Source organism: Ambystoma mexicanum, chromosome 11 (genome assembly GCF_040938575.1).
Source record: "Ambystoma mexicanum isolate Mex_15411 chromosome 11, UKY_AmexF1_1, whole genome shotgun sequence".
Classification (NCBI taxonomy): Eukaryota; Metazoa; Chordata; class Amphibia; order Caudata; family Ambystomatidae; genus Ambystoma; species Ambystoma mexicanum.
The window spans coordinates 822,917,456-822,935,411 of NC_090934.1; the positions used below are offsets into that span (position 1 = coordinate 822,917,456).

At 45.7% G+C, this 17,956-nt stretch overlaps 5 non-coding genes across 5 annotated transcripts; all 5 read right to left on the reverse strand.

Moving 5' to 3' along the window:
• Positions 1 to 1,607: 1,607 nt before the first annotated feature.
• TRNAW-CCA (transfer RNA tryptophan (anticodon CCA)) lies at positions 1,608 to 1,679 on the reverse strand. The gene has a single exon. It is a non-coding gene; the product is annotated as a tRNA-Trp (tRNA).
• A 313-nt stretch (positions 1,680 to 1,992) lies between these two features.
• TRNAS-GCU (transfer RNA serine (anticodon GCU)) lies at positions 1,993 to 2,066 on the reverse strand. The gene has a single exon. It is a non-coding gene; the product is annotated as a tRNA-Ser (tRNA).
• An 11,804-nt stretch (positions 2,067 to 13,870) lies between these two features.
• On the reverse strand, positions 13,871 to 13,942 carry TRNAW-CCA (transfer RNA tryptophan (anticodon CCA)). The gene has a single exon. It is a non-coding gene; the product is annotated as a tRNA-Trp (tRNA).
• A 313-nt stretch (positions 13,943 to 14,255) lies between these two features.
• On the reverse strand, positions 14,256 to 14,329 carry TRNAN-GUU (transfer RNA asparagine (anticodon GUU)). Its single transcript has one exon. It is a non-coding gene; the product is annotated as a tRNA-Asn (tRNA).
• A 2,173-nt stretch (positions 14,330 to 16,502) lies between these two features.
• TRNAN-GUU (transfer RNA asparagine (anticodon GUU)) lies at positions 16,503 to 16,576 on the reverse strand. The gene has a single exon. It is a non-coding gene; the product is annotated as a tRNA-Asn (tRNA).
• Positions 16,577 to 17,956: the final 1,380 nt, after the last annotated feature.

The following is a 17,956-nucleotide window of genomic DNA, read 5'->3' on the forward strand; positions in this document are numbered from 1 at the left end:
CAAATGTCCTCTGTGTAGGCATAACTTGCTATGAGGAGAAAGCCACAGTTGCGCACTTGTGTTAAAAGGGGACAGTAGGCTAAACCCAGAGAACACGGGAGAAATGACTCAGGTTTACTGAGTGGAACACTCTGTGTCTTTGTGCCAAAAACAGCAGCGTCTTTTCGGTTAACAGCCGAACGCGCTAACCAATTGTGCCACAGAGACTCACTGGCATGTGTGTTCTGCCTTTGGCCTGATTGCATTGCTATTTTTTTCTGATTGGCAGAAAACCTGAACTTTTTTTCTGAAAAAGGCATGCCTCTCTTAGCACTGCAGTGCATTAGACTGCTCCCTTGCTTCCCTGAGTCCCCAAATACACAACCACCTTGGGCACAATAGAAGACACATTCCAGCAGATTTAGCAAGAGTGCACCAAGGTTTCTATATGTAGGTACCTTGCTGAGAAGCAAGACCTGCAGTTGCATTCTTCTGTTAAAAGAGGGCAGCAGAGTGCACCAAGAGAACTTGGGGGAAGTAGCTTATGTTAACTACTTGCCATGATCTTTATAGATCCCTCTATTTGACTGGGTGAATTCTAATTTCTGGGGTAGAGTAAGCAATTTTTGGATCTAGATGCTGTGCGCAACAGGAATGCTATATACTGCACTGTACTGCTACTGAAAAGTTACCAATTTTACAGGATGTTCAGGTAAGCTTTGTTTCAGAAAACAACTTGCTAGAGGCACTAAGACAGATTACTGGGACAAAGGAAGAGGGTTTGGGGACTAGCACATCTCCTATGAAAGGTACAGTCACGCCCGAGACAACTCTGTGTGCCTCCTCAAATTCTAAGAAATGCGAACTGGGGTCCTACGCTTTTTATTGCCAGTGGATCTTTGTGTTTCAGACAAATGTGCACGCCTCCCAGAGCCCCATGCAATGCACTTAGGGAAATGGGGGAAGGTGCTGTGAAGCCCTCTCGCTGACAATGTCTCTCTTGTCTATAATGTATCTATGAGAGAGAGAGAAATAGGCAATGCGAGAGTGAAAAAGTAAAATGGAAATGTGTCTACTGAGACCAGTATAAGGGGAAATCCTCACAATCCAGGACCGACAGTTGATTGGGAGGGCGCTTACAGGTTTCCGACACCAGACCGGTACCTGAACTCACAAATCCAAACTGCAAAGTGATGGGCATTGCCACTAGACTGCCGACCCCCTTTCGGGGCCCCAGCATATATCCTTTAGTCACACCTAGAGTTCTTAGGACAGTGCAGCATTCAGCGATTACACGAAAATATTGACAGCGCTAGGAGGCCATGCAAATGGCAGAGGTATGCTTTACAAAGCCCACGTAGCGTGCACAAAACAGCACATCAGTCAGGCCCACTTGAAGAGATGGTAAAGAGGAAATACTTCTGCTGCATCCAGTAAAACATAGAGATTGGCCTGCTTTAAAGGTTGACCATGTCCTTCATGGGTGTCTGTCAATATGATACTTCCCTGCTGCAAAGCTTACATTCCAAACGCCAGAACAACTAGGCCCAGAGCACAAAGATGCAGTCAGGTTGAAATAACGAGATACTGAAGAGCAATTTTATATTTCAGAGTGGGAAAAGCAAATATGACCCCGACGTGATTTGAACACGCAACCTTCTGACCTGGAGTCAGACGTGCTACCATTGCGCCACGAGGTCCTTGTGGCAGTCCACCTGGTGTGTCTGATGACAGAATAAAGGTAGGAGACGTACATGCACCTGCAGAGCCTCATTGCTTCTTTAAGTAGACTGGCTAGGATAGCTTCCTTCTGTGCATCAGTACATGCTGCAGCCAAACCCTTCCCATGAAGTCTTGATGTTTATGAATTGAATGGCAAGTTTTGAAAAACTAAAGCAAGCGAGAAGAAATGCTTGCAGTATTTTGGTTTTTTTGGACGTCAGCAGACGAGACCTGCGAGAGGTAAACAGAAGTTCATAGTTGGTCATGCTGAATTTTTGAGCCAAAATGCATCGTCCCTGGGTGGGCTTGAACCACCAACCTTTCGGTTAGCAGCCGAACGCGCTAACCGATTGCACCACAGAGACTCATGCAGTGCTTACACTGGGGCCTGATTGGTGTGCTGTTTGCTTATGCTTCCCAGGCAACCTGAAAATATTTCTAAAATAGCTCTATTTCCCACAGCAAATCAGGGTATCAAGCACTTCCCTACCTCCCCTAATCCACAAACACAGGGGATTTAGTAGAGGACAGAGCCCATCAACAGTGCACCAAATGTCCTCTGTGTAGGCATAACTTGCTATGAGGAGAAAGCCACAGTTGCGCACTTGTGTTAAAAGGGGACAGTAGGCTGAACCCAGAGAACACGGGAGAAATGACTCAGGTTTACTGAGTGGAACACTCTGTGTCTTTGTGCCAAAAACAGCAGCGTCTTTTCGGTTAACAGCCGAACGCGCTAACCAATTGTGCCACAGAGACTCACTGGCATGTGTGTTCTGCCTTTGGCCTGATTGCATTGCTATTTTTTTCTGATTGGCAGAAAACCTGAACTTTTTTCTGAAAAAGGCATGCCTCTCTTAGCACTGCAGTGCATTAGACTGCTCCCTTGCTTCCCTGAGTCCCCAAATACACAACCACCTTGGGCACAATAGAAGACACATTCCAGCAGATTTAGCAAGAGTGCACCAAGTTTTCTATATGTAGGTACCTTGCTGAGAAGCAAGACCTGCAGTTGCATTCTTCTGTTAAAAGAGGGCAGCAGAGTGCACCAAGAGAACTTGGGGGAAGTAGCTTATGTTAACTACTTGCCATGCTCTTTATAGATCCCTCTGTTTGACTGGGTGAATTCTAATTTCTGGGGTAGAGTAAGCAATTTTTGGATCTAGATGCTGTGCGCAACAGGAATGCTATATACTGCACTGTACTGCTACTGAAAAGTTACCAATTTTACAGGATGTTCAGGTAAGCTTTGTTTCAGAAAACAACTTGCTAGAGGCCCTAGGACAGATTACTGGGACAAAGGAAGAGGGTTTGGGGATTAGCACATCTCCTATGAAAGGTACAGTCACGCCCGAGACAACTCTGAGTGCCTCCTCAAATTCTAAGAAATGCGAACTGGGGTCCTACGCCTTTTATTGCCAGTGGATCTTTGTGTTTCAGACAAATGTGCACGCCTCCCAGAGCCCCATGCAATGCACTTAGGGAAATGGGGGAAGGTGATGTGCAACCCTCTCGCTGACAATGTCTCTCTTGTCTATAATGTATCTATGAGAGAGAGAGAAATAGGCAATGCGAGAGTGAAAAAGTAAAATGGAAATGTGTCTACTGAGACCAGTATAAGGGGAAATCCTCACAATCCAGGACCGACAGTTGATTGGGAGGGCGCTTACAGTTTTCTGACACCAGACCGGTACCTGAACTCACAAACCCAAACTGCAAAGTGATGGGCATTGCCACTAGACTGCCGACCCTCTTTCGGGCCTCAGCATATATCCTTTAGTCACACCTAGAGTTCCCAGGACAGTGCAGCATTCAGCGATTACACGAAAATATTGACAGCGCTAGGAGGCCATGCAAATGGCAGAGGTATGCTTTACAAAGCCCACGTAGCGTGCACAAAACAGGACATCAGTCAGGCCCACTTGAAGAGATGGTAAAGAGGAAATACTTCTGCTGCATGCAGTAAAACATAGAGATTGGCCTGCTTTAAAGGTTGACCATGTCCTTCTGTGGAAACAGAGAAATTGACATGAGGCCGGGAAGCCCAAATGGAAACACACCAACACAGGTTACAAAGGACCATATAAAGCGCTTTATTTCAAAGTTACAAAGTTACCAAGTTATCAAGGTCAATTGACATGCGAATAGCTATTCGGCTCTCTGACTCACACACGAACCTCCAACGATAAGGTTTCGCATCGAAAGTGGGAGAGACCGATCATCGGGATGCTTGGGTTTTTATACATTTAGTACTGCATTGGCCAGCCCTCTTACAAGTTAACCATTTCTGGAACCATGGCTAGGGTTCGTAGCCAGGTCGAACATGCAATCTCCATATATTAGATCGGTTCCGCTGATACAGTTACATATTTACACCTAGGTTAAACAGAGGACAGGGTCTTAGTTCATGACCCTAACAAGTAGCCTGCGGACATATTATTCATTCACGTGTGCGGAGGTCACCATGGCCGAAGTCTTACTCGCAATGTCATTCGGCCTCCATTTTGTGATTCGGGGTGACTTCCACACTGCAAGAATACCTAAAATGGCGGCTAGATCCAAGATGGCAGCTTACACAATACATTAAGGTCAAGACCTTGCCGCGGAACCTATGTTCACAATATTCTTTAGACAGCTTGGCGTAGGCCAACATACATTTAAACAATGCGATTGGGGTCACAATATTATATCGATTTCCACAGACCCTCCTTTTGGCCTATGCCAAGTGCTAAAACATAGTTTTCTAATACTTTTGAAAATACTTGAAGGCATTATCATCCATAGGTTCCGCATCATTGTCTGAAATATCAATAGCCATAAGGTCGTTCGTAAGAACTTCTTGCAACATGAACTCTTTAGATGCTGTCTTCGGAGTGTATATCTTACGCCCTATTGCGCTCATTACCTGGGCACAACATTCCCCCATCATTCCGCATATACTTGGGAGGCATTGAAAACAACAGTAAAGAAATAACAGAGTCCCTAAAATACCTAAAATGACAGAAAGCACCTTCCACCCCCAAGATCGTAGAGAATCCCAAAACCAGGTACTAAGGCTCCAGTCTCCTACAGGGATATGGACTTCAGAACTAAGAATGTGTAAGTTCTGAATTGCTTTAAATATTGTTGGTGAAGAATCTGGTACGAAAACGCAACAAGCGGACCCCACTAATTTACATACTCCACCTCGTTCGGCTAAAATGACATCTAATGCCATTCGATTTTGCAGTGCTACCAATCTTATCGCCTTTTGCTCTAAGGTCATATTGTAAAGTATGTCCGTGGTCCGGTTGATCGTTTTCTCCAATACCCTCGCTAATCCCCTAATGTTTTCTGAATTTGCTATTTGTCCCCAAAAGGGGACTACTGATTTGGCTATATCCCCGAACACTTGTCCGGGGGTATCTCCCTCACTATCTCGTCGCGGGCGAGCCTGGGATACCTCTAAGGTACTGGCTATAAATACACCTGGTAACAATATCCCTAAATAACAAGTCCCCTGCCAATCCTTGGGCAACCAGGGAAAAGCTAAACTACCACAAACAAAATAAACGGGTCCCCCTACATACAAAGGCCTATTTTCCCCAGTCAAATTTACAATATGTATACAAGGCTCAAAATCTCCCATTGGCCTAGTGCCATTTCTTTGTACACAGAAAGGGACAGAATCAGGATTGTGATTTACAGAATAAGAAGGAGGCATGGCATCCTTATTGCCTATCGGAGCCATCTTGAAAGAAACTAGATTTTGGAAAGGAAAGGAAAGTTTATCAGACGGTCTAATAGAAGCGATATTAGGTCTACTCCTATTTGCGAAAAAGCGAGCATCCCAGGGGAGTCAATTCACGTCTCTCAAATTCATTCAAATTAGTGCCATCGAAGTTCCCTGAGATGCTATCATTCCATCGGCCAAAGAAGAGTGCTCTAAGAGAGGCATAGCAGGAAGTCGTTAGAGGTAAGGGATGTATATACCATCCCAGTCCCTTGTTCCCATGTTGTGGCAAATGCGTGCAAATCCAACAATTACTCTTATTAAAAATAGCATGCGTAGCGTTCATCACTATCATCAGAGTGTTATTATGATATTTCTGTCTATGCCGAGAGTCCCTAGGGGACAGAGTGTGAAGGTGTACAGAGGGAGTCAAAACAGTTGGTACAATTTCGGTCGGTAACAGAGGCTTCAAAGGATAAATCTCTTCAAAGTACCAAAGTCCCACGGCAGCAGTTGCAAAACTAACAGTAATCAAAACAAGAACACAACAGTACGTTTTCAGGGCCCAGGCACATTGTCCATTGTTCGAACTGGTCACCTCCTTATCTAATAGTTCAATACGAGGAGCAGCGGTGAAGGCGGCAGGCATCATGGTTGTCCCGATCGACGGCCCCAATGTTCGTTGCTGGCGGCACTTCGGCCGCGCGACTTCTTAGTCCTTCCCAACCCTAGCCAACAGAACCCTCCTTTTCTGTGTTCCAAAAAAGGGAAAGACATTAGTATTCCAATCACTCCTTTTTTTTCCAGATGCACGATACTCGTGCAGCGATTTTATTTTCGTGGTCGAAGGTTGTACCTGATGGTACCCAAGTTTTCCGAATCCAAAAGCAGAGTATCATCGCTCCCTGAGGGGAGCGTCACGTCGGTGGCGACGGAAGTCGCAGAACTTGAAACCAGAGTTTCCGGAAGTGATTGATCAAGGGAGTGCGGAGACAAAATGGACGGCTCCCCGAGCTCCTCAGGCTCAGAGAACTTCTCCGACGCACTCACAACGCTGCTTGCTACTCCGAGATCAGAAAGTGTAGCATCAGCAAGGGGTTCTGTTTCTTCTGTAACTTGTGGCGTCGGGTGAGGGATCTTCTTGATGTGTGTTGCATGTATCCAGTTCTTCTTTCCTGCCACCCGCACTGCCGTCCTGGTGACCAATAAAACCTGGTAGGGTCCCCGCCAGCGAGGCGCGAGACAGGAAGACCTTTCGTAGGCCTTTACCAGGATCCAGCTGCCGGGCAATATATCGTGCCCTGGGCCCGTAAACCGTACAGGTAAGGCGGCCTTCACCTGGTGGTAGATGAAATACAGGTTTTTAGTCAATTGATTACAATAATCTACAAGCAATACATTCTCCACATCCCTCAGGGCTTTAGGTTTAGGGAGGCCCCAAATATTAGCAGGCCTTCCCATTACTACCTCAAATGGAGAAAGCCCAGTTCTAGTCTGGGGTGTGGTGCGCATAGCTAACAATACAATAGGTAAAGCATCTGGCCATTTTAATTTAGTCTCAGCACATGTTTTTGCAAGTTTGTTTTTCAAAATACCGTTGTGTCTTTCTACCAACCCCGCACTTTGAGGGTGCCTAGCTGAATGAAAACGTTTCTCAATCCCTAAGGCAACACATATTTGCAATATTACAGCTGCGATGAAATGTGGGCCGTTATCCGACCAGATTATCCTCGGGAGCCCAAATCGAGGAAAATATTCTTTCACCAAGATCTTTGCGGTGGTCATGGCGGTAGCATCTTTGGCAGGGAAAGCCTCGACCCACTTGCTAAAAGCACAAATGATAACAAGAACATATTTCAAGTTATTACAACGTTCCATTTCAATGAAATCAAGGTGAATGGTTTCAAAGGGGACAGAGGGGGGCCCGAAACTTCCCCTTGGAGTCACTGTCCCTTTACCCACATTGTGCTGCAGGCAAATCATACAATTCTGAACATATTTTTTTTCAGTTTCCAAAATTTTGTCATTCACCCAAACCTGCTGTAATATCTTTGCAATTTGCTGGGCACACACATGTGTTGGACCATGTGCCATTGTGACCATTGCTAATACATAAGAATCAGGAAGCAACCATTTCCCGTCAGATGCGTCCACCCAACACCCTTCGTCATCCAATTTCCCCATGCCTTCAGCCCATTTCCTAGATTCATCAACAGAGGCATCAGTCTGAATATCTCGCACAGACCCAATGCCTTCATCTATTATACAACCATCTCTCACTTCCCTTGAGGTATACATGTCTGTGCTAAGGTCTGTAGCTGTTTGTCTAGCTATCGAGTCTGCAAAAGCATTTCCTTTGCCCACATCATCTATGACCTTACGATGAGCTGCACATTTCATAATCACTAGTTGTTTAGGGAGTGAGAGTGCTGAAAGTAACTGTACTATTAAGGGACCATGCTGAATCTTGGTCCCATGTGAGGTCAGAAACCCTCTTTCCGACCACAATTTTCCGAAGTTGTGAGCCACCCCAAAGGCGTACTGACTATCCGTATAAATATTAACTCTATGCCCTTGGGAGAGCTCACAAGCACGAGTCAACGCTATAATCTCTGCGGCCTGCGCAGAGTTATGCGGAATCCTTTTAGTTTCTACGATCTTGTTTAAAGTAGTAACTGCATAAGCAGCTGTAGATGTGCCATTCGGAAGTTTAAAGCAGGAGCCATTACAAAACAGCTCCCCTTCCGCATTCTCCAAAGGAGTATCTGAGAGGTCTATTCTGCCCTTTGTTTCTTGTTCGGTGGCGTACAGGCAGTCATGTGATCCATCATCGCCGCAAGCAGAAGTTTGCGGGAGAGGCAAAAGTTCAGCCGGATTGAGAACACAACACCTTTTAATTTGGATATGAGGAGCAAATAGAACTAATTCATACCTGGTCAACCGGGCAGAAGTAAGGTGTTGTGTTTGAGTTTTATTCAATAGAATATCAACAGAGTGAGGTACCATCAGAATCAAATCGTGGCCTAGACCATCCCCTCGCTCTGTTTTACAGACGCAGCAGCAGCAGCAACAGCGCGCAGACATCGCGGCAAAGCGCATGCGACAGGATCAAGGGCAGAGGAATAATAGCCGCACGGTCTATTCTTCCCTCCATGTTCCTGCGTTAACACAGACAAAGCACATCCATTACATTCATGCACAAACAACACAAAGGCCTTATCGTAATTTGGTGTACCCAGAACCGGTGCTGAACACAGCGCGGCTTTGAGAAGCTCAAATGATCGTTGATGTTCCGATTCCCATGGCAGTGGCAAAGAAATGCCCTTCCTCGTCAAAGCCAACATCGGTTTTACCACTAGGGCAAAGTTCGGGATCCACAGTCTACAGTAGGACGCCATCCCTATCAGGGCTCTGACTTCCTTCTGTGTTTTTGGGACAGACATGCCAGAAATGTGTTTTATTCGTTCAGGTGTCAATCTTCTCCCCTCCTTTGACAGGAGGTAGCCTAAATAGGCAACCTCCTGGCAACAATATTGAAATTTCTTAAGTGAAGCTTTGTGTCCATGTTCAGCTAAATGAACAAGCAACAATATAGTGCCTTCTTTACAAGCTTTCTCAGAGTCTGCAGCTAAGAGCAAATCGTCTACATATTGAAGCAGCGTGCAAGTAGGTGGCAATTCAAGGGTGTCGAGCTGCTCTTTTAAGGCTCTACTATAGATACTAGGACTTTCAGTATACCCTTGAGGTGCCCTTGTGAATGTAAATGAGCGTCCCCCCAAGGTGAACGCAAACAAATACCTGCTCTCCTTGTGTATCGGAATACTAAAGAAGGCGTTTTTCAAATCTACGACACTGAAGTGCGTAGCCGTAGCAGGGATCATTGTTAAGATTGTAGTTACATCCGGCACGATTGGAAATTGTGGGGCCACTACCCGGTTAATAGCACGAAGATCTATTATAAACCGGTACGGAATTGCATTGTCGCCTTTCTTATATACCGGTAAGATCGGACTATTACATAAGCTACCTGTAATCTCTTCGATCACTCCACGATGTACAAAATCGGAGACAATGCATTTCAAAGCGCGCTCGCCCTCAACTGAAATTTTATATTGCGGAATGCGCGGCAGTTTAACCCCATGTTTCAATACTATCTTAACAGGGTCAATGTGCAATATCCCGACATCATTGTCGTCTATTGCCCACAAATATTCTGGGACAATGCCAAATTCGGGAGGTAGAGGTCGGGTCAAGTATTGGGAGTTAAAAGGTTGCTGTGGTGAAACTGTTAATCTTATTCCGTCAGGGGAACAATGAATCACTGCGTTCAATTTCTTCAACAAATTTAACCCCAGCAAATTTTCTCCACAGTTTGAAGTAAGAAGAAAAGGGCACTGGTCTGTAAAAGGGCCCAAAGAAATGGGTACCGGTGCAGAGACCGGACAAACAGTTGGTATACCAGAGAACCCTATAGAAACATTCGTTTGCCCTGACAGGGGAATGTTTGGAACCCGAGAATGGTCAATGGAGCACTTCTGCGCTCCAGTGTCGATCAAGAACTGATGTTTCCTATTCCCCACCAATAATTCAACATAGGGGCCCTTCTGAATAACGGGAATAGGTAAAGGTTCCAAACGCTGCTTCGGGCAATCCTAGTAAGGCAGAACTTCATCAAAGGGAAGTTCCTCAGAAAGATAGACGGCGGAAGGGTGATCAAATATATTTCTTGAGTCCATACTCGAAGTCTGATTTTCCTGTGAAAAAGGTTGCTGGGGATCTCGTAGAAGCTGACCCCTATCAGGACCCCCTGCTCCAGGGCAGCCCCGTGGTCGCCTACCCATACCTCCGAATGTGCCTCCTGACCTCTGACGGAGGGCAGGGCACTGTGCTCGCCAGTGACCTTCCTGGCGGCAATAAGCACACTGATTAATATTTATAGAATTTAGAGGAGTATTTCCTCTTGGAATGTACTGACCTCTAGTTTGTGTCGTACCTCCTCTGGGGTGCCTGACAATTTGCTGCAACAATACCTTAGTCTTTAGGTCACCCCTTCTTTTTTCTATTTTCTCTTTTTCGTTATTAACCCTATTCTCATAATACTGAGCCATATGCAAAACCTCTGACTGAGATTTTGCCTGCCAAGCGCTCTCTGAGGACATAATTTGTGACTGGATGTCGGGCAACAATCCACGCACAAATTTGTCCACAAGCAACCTCTTCCCCGACTCTGTACCCAAATCCTGTCCACTGAAGTCGGAGAACACTTGTTCAAACCTATTAAAGAATTCAGTGGTACCTTCAGTTTTTCCTTGGACACAGGCCGTAAGCTTGTCCCAAATAATCCTTTTTTCTGGAATTATAGTTTTCAATTTGGCAACTATTCTATCAGGTAAAGTGAGTATTACCTGCGGTGGTTTCTCACCAGCTGGTCGTTCCCCATCTATTCTAGTTAGATTTACCCATGTATCCCCTAACCCCGGCACATCATCTACTGTCCGTACCTGCTTCCATACATCAACAGGTAAAAGCACTGGAAACAATAAATCCATGTCACTTAAGGTGAACACGGAAGACTGCAAAACGGATTCTATTTCTTTATAAAACCCTGTCGGGTTCTTCCTAATATCAGGGACTGATTGTCTGATCGTGTTCACTTCCTGTCGAGAGAACGGGACGTGAACAAACTGTGATACGTAGTGTGCTGGGATATCCACCGCGGGAGCACCAGTCGCCGCGTCGGCGGGGATTTCTACTTTTGGGACAAGGGTCGGAGGGACCTCTCTCATAGGCAACTGAGATATAGGGACCTCCGACCGCTTACTGAGTAATAAGGCCAAATCAAGCGCTAAAGCAGCTGTGGAAGTGTCGGGCGAAAAAGCTCTTTTACAAATACCTAATAACTCTGTGGGGCAACCAACCTTCTTTCTTATACATTCTTCCTGCAAGTGCTGTACCATCACTTGAATTACCTTCCTTTGCATTTCTACCGTATATTGACTATATGTATCGTATACCTCATCCGGCGGTATTGATGGATCCGAGATCCATCGAACCGCATCTCTAGTACAAATCCGTACTTCCTCGGGTGCTGATCTTCGGCACGAAAGGAACCGTTTCTGCATATATATCCTATCGTCCTCATCATCCTCATTTTGTAATCTTTCAAAATCCTGTCTAAACTCAAACAATCTATCAACATGCCCATATACTTTCTGTTCGGTATCCCTTGAGAGTGCCAAAGCGTTCAGATCTCTCACCCCTTGTGGGAGATCCGAAGTCTGCAATCTACCCCACATTACACCTAAATGAATCCCCAGTCCTTCAATAAAAACGTTTTTCTCGGGAAAATCGTGCAAATTAGATAATGTTGAAAATACCTCAGTTTGATCACCTTTTTCCATGCAATGTTTAGCCCAAGCAAATAGTTCCTGTTTCCTGCCCGCAGGAACAGTACTACGAGTCACTATCCTCGACCCTGCACCAGGATCTGATTTAATAAACACAGGACTCCCCGAGATCGAAAGTGTAGGTGAACCTAACATGGGTGCAGGGGAAAGAGGTAAAGTAACAGACGAAATAGACGGAGGAGCGACAACTAAGGAACTAGGGGTAGTAGGCTGTGTAAGAGGAGTAGGAATAACGATAGGAGCAATAGCAGGAATGGGAAGAGCGCCCACAACAGGAGCATACGGAGGTGGCGCTGAAGAATCAGGCCTCCGTTCGTTTAATATTTTCTCAATAAACTCCTCGGAAACATGGAAATCTTTAGAAGGGTACATTTTCTGGACTCCGAGCGAAAAAGCTCTGTCCATTTTCTGGGTTTCATCTAATCGTTTTTCCTTGTCATATAACAATGCCTTTTCGGCATTCGTTTTATGACGTCGTGCATGTTTATCCCTACTTTTAAGCTGCTGTAATGCTTCCTTTTTCCAATTTTGTAACACATCAAAGGCTGCTGGCCTAGCCTTCTTCTTAAGCAAAATCGACTCTAAGTATTCAATACGGGGGATCTCAAAACTACCATTGATTGGGCACTGAAATCCGGAGGCATTTCTGGTCTGTCTGTGCCAAATGTCATTAAATACAATACTACCAATGCCATACTTACTGTACATAGTACACGCCGGCGACCCCTCCTGTGGTGCCGGACGGCTAAATTCCAAAGATTGTCGATCGCTGCGGAATAGAGCCCTAAAACAGCTAGACAATTTCCCAGGCATTTCTCAAAGAATTGGTGTTACCTGGTCCAATAATTGTGTCTGCAGATACAATACGCCAAATTCAAATTGTCAGGGTTAAATTAAGAGCCGGGTCACGACTACACCTGACCAAACCTAAGGAGGACCGTACGGTTTTCAAAGGACTTCAACTAACAAATTTTACCTGCGTTCAGTGGTTTCGGCAAATCTGCCCGCCTCGGATTTGGACCCTCGTCAAGATGCCGTGTCAGACCGCACGACTATCGCCCAAGGATCGGATCGTGCAGCGCTGCCGAGGTATCGCGTCTCGATCGGTCGGGCCCGCAGAATCACACCGTCCGATCCCGATTCGATAGTCTGCGTCAACCTTCAATGATCCGGCATCAATCTTGAGGGTCCCTATTCGGGCGCCAACTGTGGAAACAGAGAAATTGACATGAGGCCGGGAAGCCCAAATGGAAACACACCAACACAGGTTACAAAGGACCATATAAAGCGCTTTATTTCAAAGTTACAAAGTTATCAAGTTATCAAGGTCAATTGACATGCGAATAGCTATTCGGCTCTCTGACTCACACACGAACCTCCAACGATAAGGTTTCGCATCGAAAGTGGGAGAGACCGATCATCGGGATGCTTGGGTTTTTATACATTTAGTACTGCATTGGCCAGCCCTCTTACAAGTTAACCATTTCTGGAACCATGGCTAGGGTTCGTAGCCAGGTCGAACATGCAATCTCCATATATTAGATCGGTTCCGCTGATACAGTTACATATTTACACCTAGGTTAAACAGAGGACAGGGTCTTAGTTCATGACCCTAACAAGTAGCCTGCGGACATATTATTCATTCACGTGTGCGGAGGTCACCATGGCCGAAGTCTTACTCGCAATGTCATTCGGCCTCCATTTTGTGATTCGGGGTGACTTCCACACTGCAAGAATACCTAAAATGGCGGCTAGATCCAAGATGGCAGCTTACACAATACATTAAGGTCAAGACCTTGCCGCGGAACCTATGTTCACAATATTCTTTAGACAGCTTGGCGTAGGCCAACATACATTTAAACAATGCGATTGGGGTCACAATATTATATCGATTTCCACACTTCATGGGTGTCTGTCAATATGATACTTACCTGCTGCAAAGCTTACATTCGAAACGCCAGAACAACTAGGCCCAGAGCACAAAGATGCAGTCAGGTTGAAATAACGAGATACTGAAGAGCAATTTTGTATTTCAGAGTGGGAAAAGCAAATATGACCCCGACGTGATTTGAACACGCAACCTTCTGATCTGGAGTCAGACGCGCTACCATTGCGCCACGAGGTCCTTGTGGCAGTCCACCTGGTGTGTCTGATGACAGAATAAAGGTAGGAGACGTACATGCACCTGCAGAGCCTCATTGCTTCTTTAAGTAGACTGGCTAGGATAGCTTCCTTCTGTGCATCAGTACACGCTGCAGCCAAACCCTTCCCATGAAGTCTTGATGTTTATGAATTGAATGGCAAGTTTTGAAAAACTAAAGCAAGCGAGAAGAATTGCTTACAGTTTATTGGATTTTTTGGACGTCAGCAGACGAGACCTGCGAGAGGTAAACAGAAGTCCATAGTTGGTCACGCTGAATTTTTCAGCCAAAATGCACCGTCCCTGGGTGGGCTTGAACCACCAACCTTTCGGTTAACAGCCGAACGCGCTAACCGATTGCGCCACAGAGACTCATGCAGTTCTTACACAGGGGCCTGATTGGTGTGCTGTTTGCTTATGCTTCCCAGGCAACCTGAAAATATTTCTAAAATAGCTCTATTTCCCACAGCAAATCAGGGTATCAAGCACTTCCCTACCTCCCCTAATCCACAAACACAGGGGATTTAGTAGAGGACAGAGCCCATCAACAGTGCACCAAATGTCCTCTGTATAGGCATAACTTGCTATGAGGAGAAAGCCACAGTTGCGCACTTGTGTTAAAAGGGGACAGTAGGCTGAACCCAGAGAACACGGGAGAAATGACTCAGGTTTACTGAGTGGAACACTCTGTGTGTTTGTGCCAAAAACAGCAGCGTCTTTTCGGTTAACAGCCGAACGCGCTAACCAATTGCGCCACAGAGACTCACTGGCATGTGTGTTCTGCCTTTGGCCTGATTGCATTGCTATTTTTTTCTGATTGGCAGAAAACCTGAACTTTTTTCTGAAAAAGGCATGCCTCTCTTAGCACTGCAGTGCATTAGACTGCTCCCTTGCTTCCCTGAGTCCCCAAATACACAACCACCTTGGGCACAATAGAAGACACATTCCAGCAGATTTAGCAAGAGTGCACCAAGGATTCTATATGTAGGTACCTTGCTGAGAAGCAAGACCTGCAGTTGCATTCTTCTGTTAAAAGAGGGCAGCAGAGTGCACCAAGACAACTTGGGGGAAGTAGCTTATGTTAACTACTTGCCATGCTCTTTATAGATCCCTCTGTTTGACTGGGTGAATTCTAATTTCTGGGGTAGATTAAGCAATTTTTGGATCTAGATGCTGTGCGCAACAGGAATGCTATATACTGCACTGTACTGCTACTGAAAAGTTACCAATTTTACAGGATGTTCAGGTAAGCTTTGTTTCAGAAAACAACTTGCTAGAGGCACTAAGACAGATTACTGGGACAAAGGAAGAGGGTTTGGGGATTAGCACATCTCCTATGAAAGGTACAGTCACGCCCGAGACAACTCTGAGTGTCACCTCAAATTCTAAGAAATGCAAACTAGGGACCTACGCTTTTTATTGCCAGTGGATCTTTGTGTTTCAGACAAATGTGCACGCCTCCCAGAGCCCCTTGCAATGCACTTAGGGAAATGGGGGAAGGTGCTGTGAAGCCCTCTCGCTGACAATGTCTCTCTTGTCTATAATGTATCAATGAGAGAGAGAGAAATAGGCAATGCGAGAGTGAAAAAGTAAAATGGAAATGTGTCTACTGAGACCAGTATAAGGGGAAATCCTCACAATCCAGGACCGACAGTTGATTGGGAGGGCGCTTACAGGTTTCCGACACCAGACCGGTACCTGAACTCACAAACCCAAACTGCAAAGTGATGGGCATTGCCACTAGACTGCCGACCCCCTTTCGGGCCTCAGCATATATCCTTTAGTCACACCTAGAGTTCCCAGGACAGTGCAGCATTCAGCGATTACACGAAAATATTGACAGCGCTAGGAGGCCATGCAAATGGCAGAGGTATGCTTTACAAAGCCCACGTAGCGTGCACAAAACAGCACATCAGTCAGGCCCACTTGAAGAGATGGTAAAGAGGAAATACTTCTGCTGCATCCAGTAAAACATAGAGATTGGCCTGCTTTAAAGGTTGACCATGTCCTTCATGGGTGTCTGTCAATATGATACTTCCCTGCTGCAAAGCTTACATTCGAAACGCCAGAACAACTAGGCCCAGAGCACAAAGATGCAGTCAGGTTGAAAAACGAGATACTGAAGAGCAATTTTGTATTTCAGAGTGGGAAAAGCAAATATGACCCCAACGTGATTTGAACACGCAACCTTCTGACCTGGAGTCAGACGTGCTACCATTGCGCCACGAGGTCCTTGTGACAGTCCACCTGGTGTGTCTGATGACAGAATAAAGGTAGGAGACGTACATGGACCTGCAGAGCCTCATTGCTTCTTTAAGTAGACTGGCTAGGATAGCTTCCTTCTGTGCATCAGTACACGCTGCAGCCAAACCCTTCCCATGAAGTCTTGATGTTTATGAATTGAATGGCAAGTTTTGAAAAACTAAAGCAAGCGAGAAGAATTGCTTGCAGTTTATTGGATTTTTTGGACGTCAGCAGACGAGACCTGCGAGAGGTAAACAGAAGTTCATAGTTGGTCATGCTGAATTTTTGAGCCAAAATGCATCGTCCCTGGGTGGGCTTGAACCACCAACCTTTCGGTTAACAGCCGAACGCGCTAACCGATTGCGCCACAGAGACTCATGCAGTGCTTACACTGGGGCCTGATTGGTGTGCTGTTTGCTTATGCTTCCCAGGCAACCTGAAAATATTTCTAAAATAGCTCTATTTCCCACAGCAAATCAGGGTATCAAGCACTTCCCTACCTCCCGTAATCCACAAACACAGGGGATTTAGTAGAGGACAGAGCCCATCAACAGTGCACCAAATGTCCTCTGTGTAGGCATAACTTCCTATGAGGAGAAAGCCACAGTTGCGCACTTGTGTTAAAAGGGGACAGTAGGCTGAACCCAGAGAACACGGGAGAAATGACTCAGGTTTACTGAGTGGAACACTCTGTGTCTTTGTGCCAAAAACAGCAGCGTCTTTTCGGTTAACAGCCGAACGCGCTAACCAATTGTGCCACAGAGACTCACTGGCATGTGTGTTCTGCCTTTGGCCTGATTGCATTGCTATTTTTTTCTGATTGGCAGAAAACCTGAACTTTTTTCTGAAAAAGGCATGCCTCTCTTAGCACTGCAGTGCATTAGACTGCTCCCTTGCTTCCCTGAGTCCCCAAATACACAACCACCTTGGGCACAATAGAAGACACATTCCAGCAGATTTAGCAAGAGTGCACCAAGGTTTCTATATGTAGGTACCTTGCTGAGAAGCAAGACCTGCAGTTGCATTCTTCTGTTAAAAGAGGGCAGCAGAGTGCACCAAGAGAACTTGGGGGAAGTAGCTTATGTTAACTACTTGCCATGCTCTTTATAGATCCCTCTGTTTGACTGGGTGAATTCTAATTTCTGGGGTAGAGTAAGCAATTTTTGGATCTAGATGCTGTGCGCAACAGGAATGCTATATACTGCACTGTACTGCTACTGAAAAGTAACCAATTTTACAGGATGTTCAGGTAAGCTTTGTTTCAGAAAACAACTTGCTAGAGGCCCTAGGACAGATTACTGGGACAAAGGAAGAGGGTTTGGGGATTAGCACATCTCCTATGAAAGGTACAGTCACGCCCGAGACAACTCTGAGTGCCTCCTCAAATTCTAAGAAATGCGAACTGGGGTCCTACGCCTTTTATTGCCAGTGGATCTTTGTGTTTCAGACAAATGTGCACGCCTCCCAGAGCCCCATGCAATGCACTTAGGGAAATGGGGGAAGGTGATGTGCAACCCTCTCGCTGACAATGTCTCTCTTGTCTATAATGTATCTATGAGAGAGAGAGAAATAGGCAATGCGAGAGTGAAAAAGTAAAATGGAAATGTGTCTACTGAGACCAGTATAAGGGGAAATCCTCACAATCCAGGACCGACAGTTGATTGGGAGGGCGCTTACAGTTTTCTGACACCAGACCGGTACCTGAACTCACAAACCCAAACTGCAAAGTGATGGGCATTGCCACTAGACTGCCGA